The sequence below is a fragment of the Caretta caretta genome, chromosome 9 (genome assembly GCF_965140235.1).
Source record: "Caretta caretta isolate rCarCar2 chromosome 9, rCarCar1.hap1, whole genome shotgun sequence".
NCBI lineage: Eukaryota > Metazoa > Chordata > Testudines > Cheloniidae > Caretta > Caretta caretta.
The window spans coordinates 4,883,322-4,899,562 of NC_134214.1; the positions used below are offsets into that span (position 1 = coordinate 4,883,322).

At 46.7% G+C, this 16,241-nt stretch overlaps 1 protein-coding gene across 5 annotated transcripts in view; it reads right to left on the minus strand.

Moving 5' to 3' along the window:
* LPP (LIM domain containing preferred translocation partner in lipoma) overlaps window positions 1-16,241 on the minus strand; it is a 444,094-nt gene that overhangs the window by 410,223 nt on the left and 17,630 nt on the right. For 3 of the 5 annotated variants that reach the window (XM_048863294.2, XM_048863299.2, XM_048863293.2), the window contains exon 2: window positions 5,656-5,770. The gene's annotated coding sequence lies outside the window, so the exon portion shown is untranslated. Of the gene's footprint in view, window positions 1-1,805; window positions 2,030-5,655; window positions 5,771-16,241 lie in introns of those variants that run through there. The other 2 variants (XM_048863295.2, XM_048863298.2) reach the window with 2 other exon arrangements.

Genomic DNA, 16,241 nt, shown 5'->3' on the forward strand with positions numbered 1-16,241 from the left:
TATATAAACATGTACAGAAAAGGAAAGGTGGTCTTTTGATTAAGGTATTGGACTGGGATTCAGAAGCTGTACACTCTTTGGGACCATGACTAGCCCTTACTATGTACTGCTATAGTGCAGTGGTTTTCAACCTTTTTTTATTTGTGGACCCCTACAAAATTTCAAATGGAGGTGCGGACCCTTTTGGAAATCTTAGTCTGCAGACTCCCAGGATCCACAGACCACAAGCTGAAAGCCATTGATATATTGCACAGCACAATGGCACATTTCAGCACAGCACTCATTTCAGTTAAGGCCTTAAAGAGCTGCAGTAATATAAATGATACGTTGAAAAGCAACGAAGGTTTAAATGCAACTGAGATTTGCAAACTTCAAACACAGTCAGTGTCTACAAGACTGTGTGCAGCAAGTCCTTTGGCCTACTTACCCTGATCATTCAGAGGCTGACTGCCCTTTGATTCATACCTTAAAGTAGATGCCCATTTGATGCCAACAATGATCAAGTCAGTTGCCCAGCTGAGTGAGCACCAATGCAAATCCTTCCCGTAATTAAAAAAAAAAAAAAAAAAAGGATAATTTTTAAAAAAACGGTTTCAGAGTAGCAGCCATGTTAGTCTGTATTCGCAAAAAGAAAAGGAGGACTTGTGGCACCTTAGAGACAAACAAATTTATTTGAGCATAAGCTTTTGTGAGCTAAAGCTCACTTCCGATGAAGCTTATGCTCAAATAAATTTGTTCGTCTCTAAGGTGCCACAAGTACTCCTTTTTAAAAAAAAACCTTCGTTCTTGCTCTACGCTTTAAAATAGGTAAAGTATGAAGAAAACAGACTCAATCGGTCTAAAATTTACTGGCTGGAAAGAAGATATAGATATCCGTGATCACGACCAGTGATTTAAATCCCTCCCCATTCTTGCCCCTCTCAAACTCAAAGATTTAGGACACTTCTCTCCATTAGAAATACAGTGTTCAATCCACTCAGAATCAACGTTAAAAGCTCTCCCCCTCGTCTCTGGGGGGAAAGAAATTACCCTGCACATGCTACAGAATAATGAATCCAAAAGGCAATAAGAATAGAGGGACAAATTCCAAATTCCTGGGCATGGCTTTAGTTGCCACAACTAAAACAGGAAACAAAATGCTCCAGGTCTTTTTAGAGCTGCCTTTCTTGATGAACTGTAGTTTCCTTTCAGGAAAGGGAGGGCTGGGGGAAAATCAGATAGTTGTAATATCGGACAGATTATATACTCACACTAAAGAGGAAAACACAAAAGAACAGGAAAAACTATACACTGAAAACTTGGGAAGAAAAAACCTCAGCCTGTTAAAATGCTTAAACTTCTTCCTGCTGCACAATAAATGTAGTTAAATATTAACTTTTGCAGCAAATATACCTGCAGGTTATATAGCCCCATTAATACACGCAGTTGCTTATGAGACCAAAATTGCACATAAGCTGTGTTTTACCTGCCGAATGCTACTCTAGGGGTATACTTATTTCACTCTGCAATACTCTACTGTCCTGCTGCATTAACCTGTGGAACCAAAGGACGGAGTTGGAGCCTGCTTAAAGGATCTTTTCAGCTACAGCCAAACATTAGGCCCTCAGGGAATGACAGAGCCTGGGGTTTGAATTTGAGATGGATCCACCAGGTAAATCTCATTGCTGCGGGAGGTCTCTTTCTCTTTGACTCCTGCTCAACAGACCAGGTTACAGGTCATAACACGCTTCACCTCCTCCCCCAACCAATCCATCTGACTAAACAAAAAACCAAGTCCCTTGCTTCTGCAATAACCACGTACTTACTGGAATTCAGATGATCTCCTTCACTAAGACGCTCCCCCCTAAAGCAGATGGCATTAGGAAGGAGATCCAGGAGCTAGAGAGCTGAAAACTGACGACAACTGGCTTCCAAAACAAGGGGAAAAGAGAAAGGAAAAAAAAAAAAACTTACTCCAGGAATTCAAACCCTGCTTCCACCAAACCCTGAGTCACCTCCCCTCCCCTTCCAATAGACCAGTGCGATGGGTAAACATTTCCAAATATGGAGATCAAGACTCCAAAGGATGTCAAAAAAATCACCCTTCTCTCCCTAGCTTTGCCACTTAGACGACTTGCCCATCTTGAGACAGAATTCTGGGCTGTGTGTGAATTATTAACTCTACGGGACGCACACCACGCTGCATGGCCCAGTAGCACTGCAGTTCTTGAGTCTGCACTTGGGAAGCTCCCGGCTCGAAGTGCCACACGCCAAGTGGATTTAATTCCCTTTGCAACAGCGTACTGGGGAAAAAGCAACCAACCAACAAGGGACAGGTCTGAGACCTCAGGAGACCCACCCTCCCCACTCGCATTGTTACGCCACCTAATGCCAACACCAGGGCCAAGTCTACACTAGGTAGTTTTACCAGCAGCATTTTTGCAGGCATATTGCTACCAACATTATTGGCCTTTGCTGGTCCCACGCCTCCTCCCTGGAAGAGACAGTATCAGCAAGAGGTGCACTGCACCGTGCGTAGGCAGCCCGGCGTCCCCTACACCACCGACTTCGCTGCAGGGCATTGTGGGATATCAACACTCCTCTTGGGGAATTGTGGGAGCTTGGGGAATGTGTAATTTAGAACATTTCCAACAGTAACGGGCTGTCAAGCTGATGCTACCATAGTGCCTTTTAAAAAAAAAACAAAAACAAAAAAACAAGATGCTGTCCGATTTAGAGGCACTGAACGCCTCTGTATGGCCAATCAACTTTAAAAAGTGGTATTTTTAATACAGCATTTGGTTTTAATCAAAACAACACCAAGGGTTCTGGAGGGGCATCAAGGGATCAAGACAGAGTGGAAGGATGGTCCAGTGGTTACAGCGCTAGACTAGGACCTGAGAAACCCAGGTTCAATTCCTTCCTCTGCCACAGATTTCCTGTGTGCCCTTGGGCAAGTCACTTAGCCTCTCTGTGCCTCAATTCCCCATCTGTACAATGGAGATAATAGCAATGCCCTATCACACAGGGTGTCGTGAGGATATACATCTGAACTGCTATGATACTGCAGTGATGGGGGCCAAATAAATACCCAAGATAGGCAGCGAGGGGCACACAGCAGGCACCAAGGCCTCCAGGGATCAAGGATATGATCATTCTGATGTCACGGGAGATGGAGAACATGAGCACCTTTGCTCTGGAGAAACCAGAGCTCTCTTCCCTGTTAGGAAGAGAATCAAGCGTAGTTTAACGCCCTTCCCACCGCACACAAAACCGAGATAAACACACGAACACCCGCCCCTCCTTTAAATGTAAGAGCCTTAACATGAGCAACCATTAATTCAAAGGGCAATGAATGGGATGCACAAGAGCACAGCATGTTGTGTTAGCTCGGACGGGTTGCTGGTTTAGGTCTTTCCTGGGAGGTGGCCATTGACTTACTTTTTTAAAACCCAATGACGGCACTCAGAGGTGCCAGCTGCACTTGCCTTTGGCATGGAAGCCAGGCGCACTCCTAATGCACCAGGGTAGACTGTTCTATCCCATTCAAGGGCTAATCCCCTGGAATCAGTGGGAGCAGGCGCTCTGCCGTTGTGGTGATAAAGGCCACATCAGTGCCTGGATAGATTCTGTAAAACCACCTGCCCAAGGAAGGCAGAACAAGACACTAGGAAACACAAAAAATGGGCAGCAGAAGCCTCAGAGCGCCCAGCACAGAGAGAGCAGAGAGGCGGGTGTTAGAAAAGCTGTTACAGGAGCACACCGACCCTCTGTGGATCAGGACTCAGAGCACAAATAGGGAAAAGGGCCAGCCACATTTAACGAGCACCAAGTGCCATCGCGTCTGCCGGGAGAAGAAATATTAGCTGTGTCAGCTCGAGAGAGAAATCACCCACCTGCTCTACCAACCACGAGAGGAACGCAGGCTGCAGCGAGTGGGGGGCTAAGGGAACGCACCCCGAAGGAACGCAAGCTGTTAACATGCCCGTCTGATTTACACAGGGACTGGCAGGATATGATTTACAGCCACTTGGCCTGCAGCATGGGACTAATGGGTCAGTGACTTTACAGGGAAGGGTTGGACTCTCAACCAGAGATAACGTATCAAGAGAAAAACGGGCTGAGAGCCGGGGACCGAACCCATTCTGGTCAAGGTAACGATCCGGGCTGGCAGGCAGCCTGTCTTGGGAGCGCTACTTTCCAGCAAGTTTAAACAATGCCAATTCGATTGGAATAAAGTGCTCATCTCCCCCGAGCAATGACTGTGTACCAGTGGCATGCAGAGTGAACCACATAAACAGCCAGGATGGCACCTTGAGAGCGCATGCAAAGCATCGCATTACATGCAAATAAGTGCATCGTCTTTTTATGACATGAGCATATTAGAAACCAAAATGCCCCGAGGGCCTATTCACTACCCTCTCATTCCTGGGCAGCTCCGAGGATCTCCCCCCGTTTTCCTTGCTCCAATTTTACCTTACTCTTTTCATTACTATGTTGTCTATTTAGCGTGTCAGCTCTGCTGTCTTCACGGAAGACTGCAAGGCATCTAAGCACACCAGGGAGAAATTCTGCCCAGACAGAGATCACTGATGTACAACACAAACTGCTCCTTCCCTGCACACTCTCAGCTTGTGCTGGCCTGGGAAGCAAAAGCCTGGGGACTGGAAAGAAAAAAAAAAATCCACCCCAAGTCCTCTGCACAGCCGTACGGATCACTAACACTAGGCCACTGGGTCAGGCCACAACCAATTTCACCTAAATGACATGACGTAACCAGGATCCCTCAGTACATTCGATTCATAACCGTCTCAACAGAGCGCACAGCTGCAACACGCGCACACCGCGGGGGGCTTCTGCAGCGTCACGGGGAGACACAGGGCGAACGCCAGGCCCCCATGCAGAAGGCGAGGATCTGGTGCATTTCAAAAGCAGCTGTCAGATTTGCAGACTGAAACTATGCGCTGTCAAATGTGTTAACGCAAAGGCGTGTGACTGCTCCCATTTGCAGACAAAGGCAAATACTGGGTCACAAAGAATTAATATAGACAGAAGTCAGAGAAAAGCAGGAGCTGGCTTTTATCATCTTGGCCAGAAGCATTTCCCTAGGAGGCTGAATCTGGTAGCTATGAAATGGCTCCAGGTACAGAGAGTACATGTGTGCATGCACAGAAATACTTTACACACACGTACACACAGATGATATATTACACACGTGCACATACATGTCTCAACGTTATAGATCTCCCGCTTCACTGTGTACTGCACATACATGTTTCATCTATATCCTCACTGCTACATTTTATGTATTTACATCTACACACACCCCTCACATATATTATAGACACACCTGGTGTCAGACCTCAGCACACCCACTTCAGTGAGCACAACAGAAGCTCTAAAATTCTGCTCAGCCCAGGGTTCTGAACGTTAATCGCTTTTCAGAGGTGCTGAGCACCTCCTACTCCACCACAGAAGGCACCGAGTGCCAGGGCAAGTGTGGAAAGTTAACTGTGGAAAGTTAGTGCCTGGGTCTAAAACTTCAATGAGCCTCCTCTCTCCATTCAGTGATTACGATTCCTTATGAAAAATCACAAACAAGGGTCTAGAGTCGGAATTCCTGGGGCGAAGCCTGCACAGAATTGCCCGTGTTCCACGAGAAATAGGTCTACGTACCGGTTCTGGCGCTGAACACTCCTAGATAAATGCACAAAGGCACTTTGAAGATATTCAGGGTTTCTTCCTTCCGAAGTCTCGTCCTGAGTCACAACCCTGGATTTCTTTTCCAGCCCTGGAAAGACACACAATTAACCCCCGTGATGAACAATTTATTTTCCAAAGCTTGCAGTTTAAACCACACTACTTCTGGGATGTTTTGAGCATTGCCCTTGTACTGCAAAATCAGATAGAGGTTTAGTATGTGGATTCCTCTGCGACACCCACTGTCTGCAAGTCGAACAGGATTACAACTAGTGCCAGCCAGGACACTGAGTGAAGCAGACTTTCGAGGCACCATGCTAACTTCTGAGAAGAAGGGGAGGAAAAAGGAGACAAAAATGACGTGGGGGGGGGGGGAGGAGTGAATATGATCAGCTGGCAAGCATACCTGGGCTGCTCTGTTGCTGTTAAACCCCACCTTATCCATTTAGGAGGCCGGATGTGATCCTCCACCCCAACATGTTCCACAGTCAGAGTAATACACACGTGGAATTACTTAGTGCAGTTCTGGGACCAATACGGTTGATCATCAACAGGAGTAAAGTAAGGACACCAGCGGAGAAGCTTTTGTTGGCCTTTCCCTTTCCTACTCGGCTGGATCCACATCCCGGGTCCTCTTGCTACTTGCTACGGGACCGCAGCTCCAAAGTGAACCTGACTCAATTCCTTTACATTTCACTTTGCTGCCCTTCTAGGGGAAGCCCTGAAAACTCAGGATTGTGTCAGTTTCACCCTTGCATAAAATGTAAGCGGGGTTATTCTTTACCAGTCAGAGCAGGGCACTAGGAGTCAGGAGTCCTGGTTCTCGTCTTGGCTTTGCCACTCCAAGTGTGGCCAACCCACATGACCGATGTGTTTGCGTGTGGTGCGCTGAGACACACCACTAGGGTTCATCAGGCTGCACGGTTTCCATTTGTGGCTGTGATGCTAGAACCACGCAGCTGAGGTTTGCAATTCTCTCACCTGTGCTACTTACGAGGAAATATTTTTCTATCACAAGTAGTAAAACCCCAGCAGTTACGTCTAGACCGTTTACAGTCATGCAAGAGGAAGGCACCTAGTTTTCCCACAAACTGGACACCTCTTCTGTTGCTTCCCCAACAGGACTATAAAGGGTACAGATTCCAAAGGGAGGATAATTTCCTTCCCCTCCCATTTGCAAAATATCCTTTTTAAGAGTAGTTTCTTTCTGCACCGATAGCCTGACGCTGCAATACGGACATCAAAGGGTGTATTTTGCCACGGGTTTCAACAGGAGCAGACCCCTAGCGTGGAAAAGTTGTTAATTTGCATTGGGCTCAGTCCTGCGATGTATTCAGCACTCTTCCCTGATCCATCCACAGCACATAGTCATGTGCTCAACTTTAAGCACCCCAAGTAGTACCACTGAAGTCAATGGGACTATTCACGTGCTAACGAGCATTGATGAGGCCTCAGCGGGAGTGCTGTGTCCAGTTCCAGGCCACACGCTTCGGGAAAGATGTGGACAAACTTGGAAAAAGTCACTGGGAGAGCCACGAAAATGATGCAAGGTCTAGAAAACAGGACCTATGAGAGGTGAGATTGAAAAAACTGGGTTTGTTTAGTCTGGAGAGGAGAAGACTGAGGGGGGACATGATAACAGGCTTCAAGTACATAAAAGGCCGTTACAAAGAGGAGGGTGATAAATTGTTCTCCTTAACCACAGAGAGCAGGACAAGAAGTAATAGGCTTAAATTGCAGCAAGGTTGGACATTAGGAAAAACTTCCTAACTGTCACAGTGGTTAAGCATTGGAACAAATTACCCAGGGATGTTGCAGAACGCCATCGTATGAGGTTTTTAAGAGCACGTTAGACAAACACCTGCCAGGGATGGTCTAGACAATACTTGGCCCTGCCTCAGTACAGGGGACTGGATTAGATGACCTATCAAGGCCATTCCAACCCTGTGTTTCCACAGTTCTTTGTGCTTTGCTGCACTGGTCAAAGCACTCAGCACCTTTCAAGATCAAACCTAGTATGCTCTCCCTGTGACTCAGCCCAGCACTGATGCATCTCAGGATCTGACTCATGTTCAGGAATAAGAGGCACCAGAGTTATCAGCGTTCCTAGTGCTTACTGCAGGCGTCACCAGACCTATAACTTAAAACAGGCAGAGCCAAGCCACAGACAGACTACATACAACAGCCTAAAACGCAGCCCATTACTGGCCTCTTCAACTTATTGCACAGTATAGACAAAGATGAAAAATTATTGCGGATAAACTCAGCCAACAGGCAAATGCTCTCCATCCATCAAAGACGAGACAAGTACAAGCAAATATTAGGGGTGTGTGTGTTTACATTTCATGTAAAACTGATGTAGTTATATGCAATTTAGGTGCTGCCCATAGGCTCCTGGCAAGATGCCCTGAGATCTTATTTGCAATGGGGAAACCTACAGACTATTCCCCACTAGGTCTAAGATTGGTTCAGCTGAGCCAGCATTAGTGCCACTGGGAGCCCAGTGTAGACAATGCTCCTGTGACCAGACCTGGTTTTAAAACAGTTCCGATCAGACTTTGCGTTCAGCAGGTTTGACGAAAACATTTTTTAAATGTTACCACTGCGTACAGACACTAGTCGGCTGCTGGGTTCCACGTGTTTCTAAGCCAACTGGGAGTCGGCTGTTTATTCCCTCGTTCTGGGTTTGTGCCATGGGACATTCTCCTGGGTTCAGACCCTTCCTTGGGATGTTGTTTGCCACTGCCCATCTTCTTTTTTTTCTTTGGATGCCCAAGATAACAAACCTGATGACTGGTGCTCCAGATTTTCTGAAAATAAAACCCCTTTGTCTCGCGTGTTGGACGCTCAAAGATGGAAGCACCCACAACCACTAGTTACTTTTGAAAATCTCAGCCATTAAAGTGGCAATTGTCAAAACTATTGTACGATGTAGCAGCCTTTTAAAAAAATAGATCTCATTCGCTCTTCTGCTGATTTACAACATTTATCCATTCTGAGGCCTGGCCGACAGTTGAAAACCTTACTGGGGTCACTATTTTGGTTAGGGGTGTGATTTTTTTTTTTAAACCGAAATAGCGATACCAGTAAAAGTCCTAATGTAGATGCAATTACACTGGTATGAAGATGCCTTATACGAATGTAGCTTACTCCCCTTCCAGTAAAGAACAGCTGTCCTACTGAAACCATGTCTGCGCTGGAGGGACTGTACTGCCTTTAGCTACACCGATACACTTAAAATAATGTGTAAGCAAGCTCTCAATGAGTTAGTTATCAGTGTGAATTAACAGGGGTCTGTTGGTGTGTGATTGACAGGTGCCTGGGGAGGAGGGGGGAAACTAATTTGCCTCCCTTTGTCCCTAGACTTCAAGCCACCTCTATCTGACCTTTTCATTTGAAATGAAAAACACTTTAAAAATCTGGAGGATTTAGAACGATACAGTCTTACACTTTAATACCCGTGGTGTCCAATGCTTGGGATTCGTTGCCAAAATCTTCAAGATTAGGTTCCTAAATATAAATGGCCTAATTTTCAGGACTGCTAAGCTCCTTTAGCTTCCATGGACTTGAAGGAGATTCCAGGATATTCAGCACTGCCGAAAAACCAGGCCGCTCACCTTTTGGTGCCTGAACATTGACTGCGGAGCCTATATTAAGCAGCTCAGTTTGATATTTCAGAGCATTATGATTAGGCCTATCTGGTATTAGGGCCCAGTCTTGTCAACAATTACACATCTGGGTAACTTCACTCTTACTCACCAAGTAACTGTTTGCAGGATCGGGTCCTTATTAAGTTTATTTGGTTTCTGTGTTTATTAGGTTATATTATTTTGTACACATTGACAATAATAATTTTTCTGAAAAGAATTCAATAAAAAAAATCATGCAAAAAATATAAGCTGGAAGTAGGTTTTCTCTTTTTTTTTTTTTTTTTTTGGATGATTTTCTTCTCCTGCCAACAGCCAACCCTTGTTGAGAAGTGAATTGAGTCAAAGAGTGACAGTTACCACTCACTTTCTGCCTTATCGGAGGGGGGATTACTGCAGAAAACCAGGAGGCCAGACACTCCACTGGTAAATCGGCACGGTTACACTGAAGTCAATGCTAATTTACAGCAGTGGACGTTTCCACCCATGATGAAGTGCACACTCTCCTAATCTATCGTGCCCAGCAGTGAGCTGTTCTGATAACTAAGGCTTTTAAATCAACCACAACTGGAGTGTCCATGTCAGACATGCTGGGACTCACCACTGCTGTGCTCTCAGGACATCCTGCAAAAGGAAGGATGATGTCAGAGGCAGTACGGGCCAGCTGCGTCCGCGCTGATGGGTAAAATTAGCTCCAGTAAGAGGAGCATCTCAACCACAGGACTTGGCATACATAAGGGCAGGAGGGCTTTCCTATGTAAACCATGACCTCACCTCCATCCTTGCCTGCATTCCTGAGCCAGCAAACCTGGCTGCAGGAACAAATTATCAACTTCGCCTTTACACTAAAGCTTCAGGTTTACTCCCAATGGTCATAAAATTGTCCCCCAAAAAGGGACCTTATAGATTTATTGCGCAGTGCATTCCTTCAGAGCAGCGCAGAACGGAAGGGCTCAGACTACACTGGACAAGTACTAGGGTGCCCCAGCAAGCCAGGCACCCAACCGGAAGGGGCCAAGAGAGGGAAAACATTCATGCCATGAGTGGCTCCTTTCTCCAGCTCCACCCTTCTGTCCCAGGAAGGAAGAATGGCAGTAAATTCTCCCTCCCTGCTGTTCTGCAGACAGAGTCAGGGGCTGTGATTCTGCAGACCGCTCCTCAAAGCACAGGGCTGCCAGCTTGTGGGGCCCCAGTATGATGCAGGTCCCATTGTAGATGGCGTTATTTAAAACGTACACACCGCTGCCTCTGGAGGCAGGTGAGGAAAGGAGAAGAAAGGCAGGCGGGGAGGCTGAGGAGCGAGGGAAACTGAAGTGCATCCGGGAGGGGCTCCCGGGGAACAAATGAGCGAGCCGGAGGTTCAAAGGAAGCCACCAGAGGGGAGCAGTATGGAAGGAAAGAGGGATCAGTCATCATGAACCTTGATTAAAATGGACCTTGACAGACTAAAAATCCTGGGCCTGATTCTGCACTGACCTACGTTTGCCAACAGCTGTCACTCCGATTTACACCTGTGCATAACTGAGAGCAAAATCAGGCCCTGTATATTTTTTTAAACATCTTAAACCCATCCCCATGTGGCTAATCAACACCCAGATTATTGAAAGCAGATTATTTTCAAAACCGCTGAATTGACCATTTATTGTCTGCATTTCACTTAGCTAGACACTGTGAACGACACCAGTCAGTTTCACTTGCCTCTCCCCTCGGACTCCTCTCTGATCCAACAAAGAAACCAGTTGCAGGGTCTCAGTTTCAACAGGGAATATTTTACAATCTCAAACCAAAAAAAGGGTTGCACAGACTATCATTAATAGGGTAGATTGGGACATCATTGTGCCAGGCAGTCTACAGAGCAAGAGACAGTGCCTGTCCCGAAAATTTATACAGTAATCTAAACAGACAAGCCAGACCAAGGGTGGAAGGGGAAACTGAGGCACAAAGAAGGGAAGTGACTTGCCCAAAGTCATGGAGCAGGTCAGTGGCAGAACCAGGAACAGAACTCAGATCTCCTGATTCCCAGCCCCGTGCCTTATTTAGCCAGATACTATTTAGATCGCAATCGCTTAGGGCAGGGAGTGTTTCTTTGTAGATGTTTGTATAGCATCTCGTACAACAGGATTACTAAGACCTACTACAATACAAGTGAACATAACTAGGAGCAGTGGGGTTTGTATTAGAACAAAATAAATGTTCCTTCATCTGTATGTATTTTAAGCCCTTCAGAACAGAGACTGCTGCTTTCCACGTTTGTGTACAGCAATAAGCACAAGGCAACCCTTAAGAACTTAGTGCTATAAAATAAATAATTTGGGGGGCTTTCATATTAGATTTTTATTAAAGCAAAATTCTAACTTTGGACCTAAACTACTGGACAATCTTGTTCATTCATGCACTTTCATTGACGCAATTACATTTCGTTTCACCAGCTCACTCTTATGGGTCACCAGATCTCACAATCGACTTTGATTCCCAACGTCACCAACCTTTCATGAGGTTACGTATTTTTAAAGGCATTATCGCCCATTATCTAAAAAGGAGTATAATCAAAAGGCACTCAGTAGTACCAGTAAATCTCTACATCTGGTTTAGAAATGTCTGTTTCCCCCGACCCCTGAGTAATAGCACAGTGCCCTGGGATGAGTGAACATTAGCTATTCTCTTTCATTTGACATTTTAATACTAAATTGTCATAGTTTCAGACTTAGACAGAGCGAGAGGCTTAGAATGAGGTCATCGGGCCCCAACGCCTACATTAAAAGTTCATGGTCTTAGTTGCTTTGCTTTATCATCTAACACTCCTCTCCAAAAGCCGCAAGATCAGAAGACGGATTCTCCAAACAGCTGGCACCATAAACAATGGATTGGCGCCTGTCCCAATCTCCGTCCAAACTAACCGGCCCAGGGGCTCCATTCGTTCAGGTAGAGTCTCAGGCCTGCGAGACCAGCACAGAGTCCAGAGGTCTCTCCTTTGATGGCTCACAAAGCGAGTGAGCAAAGTAAGGGTTACACCTAGCCAGCACAGAAATAGAACTGGGGCAGATTTTGTTTTCCAGAGAGGCTTTTTTTAATTAAAGCATTTATTTTTCCACACTATTTTTTGAGTTTTCCATCAAAAAAGTCAAATGTTTGTAGGGTTTCAGTTCTTTAACAAAAACCTGAAAAACTTAATCAGAACTGGGCATTTCCAGCAGAAATGTCCATTTTCGTTAAAAAGCTACTTACTGTCCTTTTTTTATTTTAAATGAAAACATTTTGACCAGCTCTAAGAGCTGCTATTATTATTACGCTCCTTCACAACACGCACCTAGCATGAGCCGGGATGTGCTGTTCCACAGCGCTGGGCCACCCATCCTCTCCACTGCCTGAATGCCCATCTGCTGTCAGCTATTGCAAAGGATAAAAGTCACCACGGTGGGCTGCAGGAGGAGGTTGCGTTTGAACTCTTTGTGCTCTGGAGCCTAGCGAGCACCCGACATGTAGGTAACTCCAGGGAGGCAAGTTGGAAGGGACAAAACCCCCTAGCCCAGGGGTGGCCAACCTGTAGCTCCGGAGCCCCATGCGGGCTCTTCGGAAGTTAACATGCGGCTCCTTGTCTAGGCACCGACTCCGGGGCTGGAGCTACAGGCGCCAACTTTCCAACGGGCCTGGGGTGCTCACTTCTCAACCTCTGGCTCTGCCACAGGCCCTGCCCCCACCCCACCCCTTCCCGCCCCCTCCCCTGAGCCTGCCGTGCCCTCACTCCTCCCCCCCCAGAGCCTCCTGCACGCCATGGAACAGCTGATCGGGAGGTGCGGGGAGGGACGGAGAAGCGCTGATCAGCGGGGCTGCCGGTGGGTGGGAGGAGCTACGGGGGGCGGGGGCTGCCGACGTATTACTGTGGCTCTTTGGCCATGTTCATTGGTAAATTCTGGCTCATTCTCCAGCTCAGGTTGGCCACCCCTGCTCTAGCCTGTAACGTGAAACACCTCTGCACCGTGTCTCCACTGCAGATCTGATGCTTGGCTCAGACCTGGAGCAGAGCGAAAGGGACAAGTGACCTAAGGCCCGATCCAAAGCCCAGGGGAGTCAATGGAAGAACTCCCATCAACCTGAGTGGGCTCTGAAGCAGTTGCCGTGTCTAAGAATGCAGCCCTCCTTCTGAAGTGTCTAACAGTGCCATCTATCATGTTGGGAATGGCGGGGGATTGCATTAAAAGGTATAGTTCGGGTTTAGCAGGAGGGACAGCACATGGGGCTTGACTCAGCCTTTGCCCCCATGGAGGGAAACATGTGCGCATAAAAATGTGCACAGGACAGTCATGGAGCTTAGGATCACAAAGGAAGCTGAAGCCAACTGCCTCTACCAGGGAAGAGCACAATCTGAGCAGTAATCCAGCACAGCCTCCCACCTGTTCACTCCTGTCTAACGCATCTCGACACTAAGCTGCAGCGGACATTTGTAGGTGGTTGCGTTCCCCCTTCCTCCCTGTCTGACACCTATTTGCTGAAATAAAACAAAAGGCCCAGGTCACTGCAATCACCCCTGCAGATCAAAATGGCCCTTGCAATGGAGAAAGCCAAACTTATGTAACAGCAGAAGCAGCGACGTACAAGAACGGAAAGAGATCATATTCCTAACCCCCTAACTCAGCACTTTTGCTGTGAATGGGCCATTGCCCAGTGCAAACAGTCACATTCCAGCCTGCCTCAATCAGCCAGGTGGTAAAGGGACACCTCCCAGATGACATATTGCTTTCCCGTATCAGTAAATGACTCTTCTCCAGGAGGTGACAGGTCTGAGGGGACAGGAAAACCACCCTCCTCTTTATGCATCAGCTACACACCAATGTGTCCCTAGCCTCTGTTTGTCAGAGGGTGGAGATGGATAGCAGGAGAGAGATCACTGATCATTACCTGTTAGGTTCACTCCCTCTGGGGCACCTGGCATTGGCCACTGTCAATAGACAGAATACTGGGCTGGACTGACCTTTGGTCTGACCCAGTCTGGCCATTCTTATGTTCATTGCCTATTCCACACAGAGGTGCCTGGTGCTCCAGACTTCCCAGCTGGTTCGGGGAGGGGTTTTCACTAAGGGATGAGCGAAGATTCAGAATGCATACTTCTGGGCATGTTTTGTGCAAGCAAATTATAGACCACCCTCTGGATCATGACCATTAATTTCTCTTGGCTTCCAAAAGTAATACCAGCAGTGAAGGAGGGGGTGTCTCTGCACCTCTCCCTTTTGAATCCTGCTCAGAGAGCTGATGAGAAGTATCCAGTGATTTAACTCCTCTCATTCTACCATGGAATGAAGTAGGCACTTGCCACAAGTGTCCTTCATAAGGGTGCACAAGCCTCATTGAGTCAGTTTCTAATTTGTGTTTTGTCATAGGCACAGAGGTTCTTTGAACATCTCAGGTGCCCAGTGCAGAGTCCCTGACCTCGGTTCAACAGTCTTAGAGACCCAGCTCTGGCTTAATCTATTTTTAAGTGTTCTGAACGTCTCCTGTCCCTTGTGTTACCTGCTGCTGACTCTTCCCCCTACCTCTACGCTGGTGACATGCAAAAGAGTGGTTCCCATTTCTGACTGTGCCAATCTATAGGTCCTGTCACTGCAGTGTTGCTGTATGTCCCCTAACCTCCACTGACCACTGTCAGCAGAAGAGTTTCAATATGAAATTCAATCAGTCAGAGGACTAACTATATTCAATGGAGTCCAATTCCATTAGATTTTTCCTGTGCTGTTTCATACACCCAGATCATTTTCAGTTAGATATCTTTGTACTGACCTGGGGAGTATGATTCCTAGACTGTAGATACAAAGGGAACTTAAATTTAACTCCTCTCACGTCATGCTCAACTCCTATAGGCATCAAAGGGACACTTGCAAGCTTTCACAATGATGGGGATTCACCCCACACAGTACTAATATGAGATTCACAATGGCATTTAGCCATCCAGACAGGTTCTGCAAGTGTTGAGAGGGCAGTTTTGCAGTCTAACCTCTTCCTTACTGTAAGCACCATTGCACATAAACAAAAAAAACCCATATGTAGGCCACTGCAAGCAACCAAGAGAAGCACAGCTAGCTCTAAGTCTTTGGTTTTCACTAACGTATTTGATAATTTTTCAGCTGTAAGGGTTTTCATGGCCACTAACACTTCATGTTCTTCCAACCGATTGCCAGACTGAATCCTTCAACTCTCCTGCACCCAAGCGCTCAGGTGTGGAATAGTGAATACCCCATGTTGTCTTGATATGTAAGTGTCACTCACTTCTATTCCATGCCAAGGGAACCAAAACTTTCACTGGAAGGCAGGTCTCTTAATCACTCTTGCATCTCAGTTTCCAGATTCAAGCATGTGTCACATACATGTAACACTTCACTAACAGCTATCCTCGCCTACTCCTACTCTAGCATATTGTACGTGCCAACTGGCATTTAGCCACCAGTACTAGAGTAACCACTTTGTGAAACCAGATTTTTATTTTTGGAGTAGGGAATTGCAGAAAACTTGGGAGAGGGAGATCTCCCAATGACCCACCATTTGGTATGCTCCACCTAGAATGCTGACTCCACAGCCTGCCAGGCCTAGCATGCAACATCCTCCAAAACAGACATGCAACACATGGTGTCTCGGATGGTGACTGAGTGCAGAGGTGGAGTCCGGGACAGAGGACAGAAGGGGGAAGGATCAGAGAAGGGAACATAGAACTCAGAGGGGAAAGGAAAGGAAAGAAAGGTGATCAGTAGAACTGGGGAGGAGGACAAACGCTTCACTTTACCATGAGTGGTTTAGCAACACGCTTTGTCAATCTCACTCTAGAGGGCATCATACAGAGCCAAGTCCAAAGGACACAGACCAGGTACTGCACTAGAAAATGTTAGAGACAGCTGAGACCCAGGTTGCCATTAACAAATCAGCACTGGT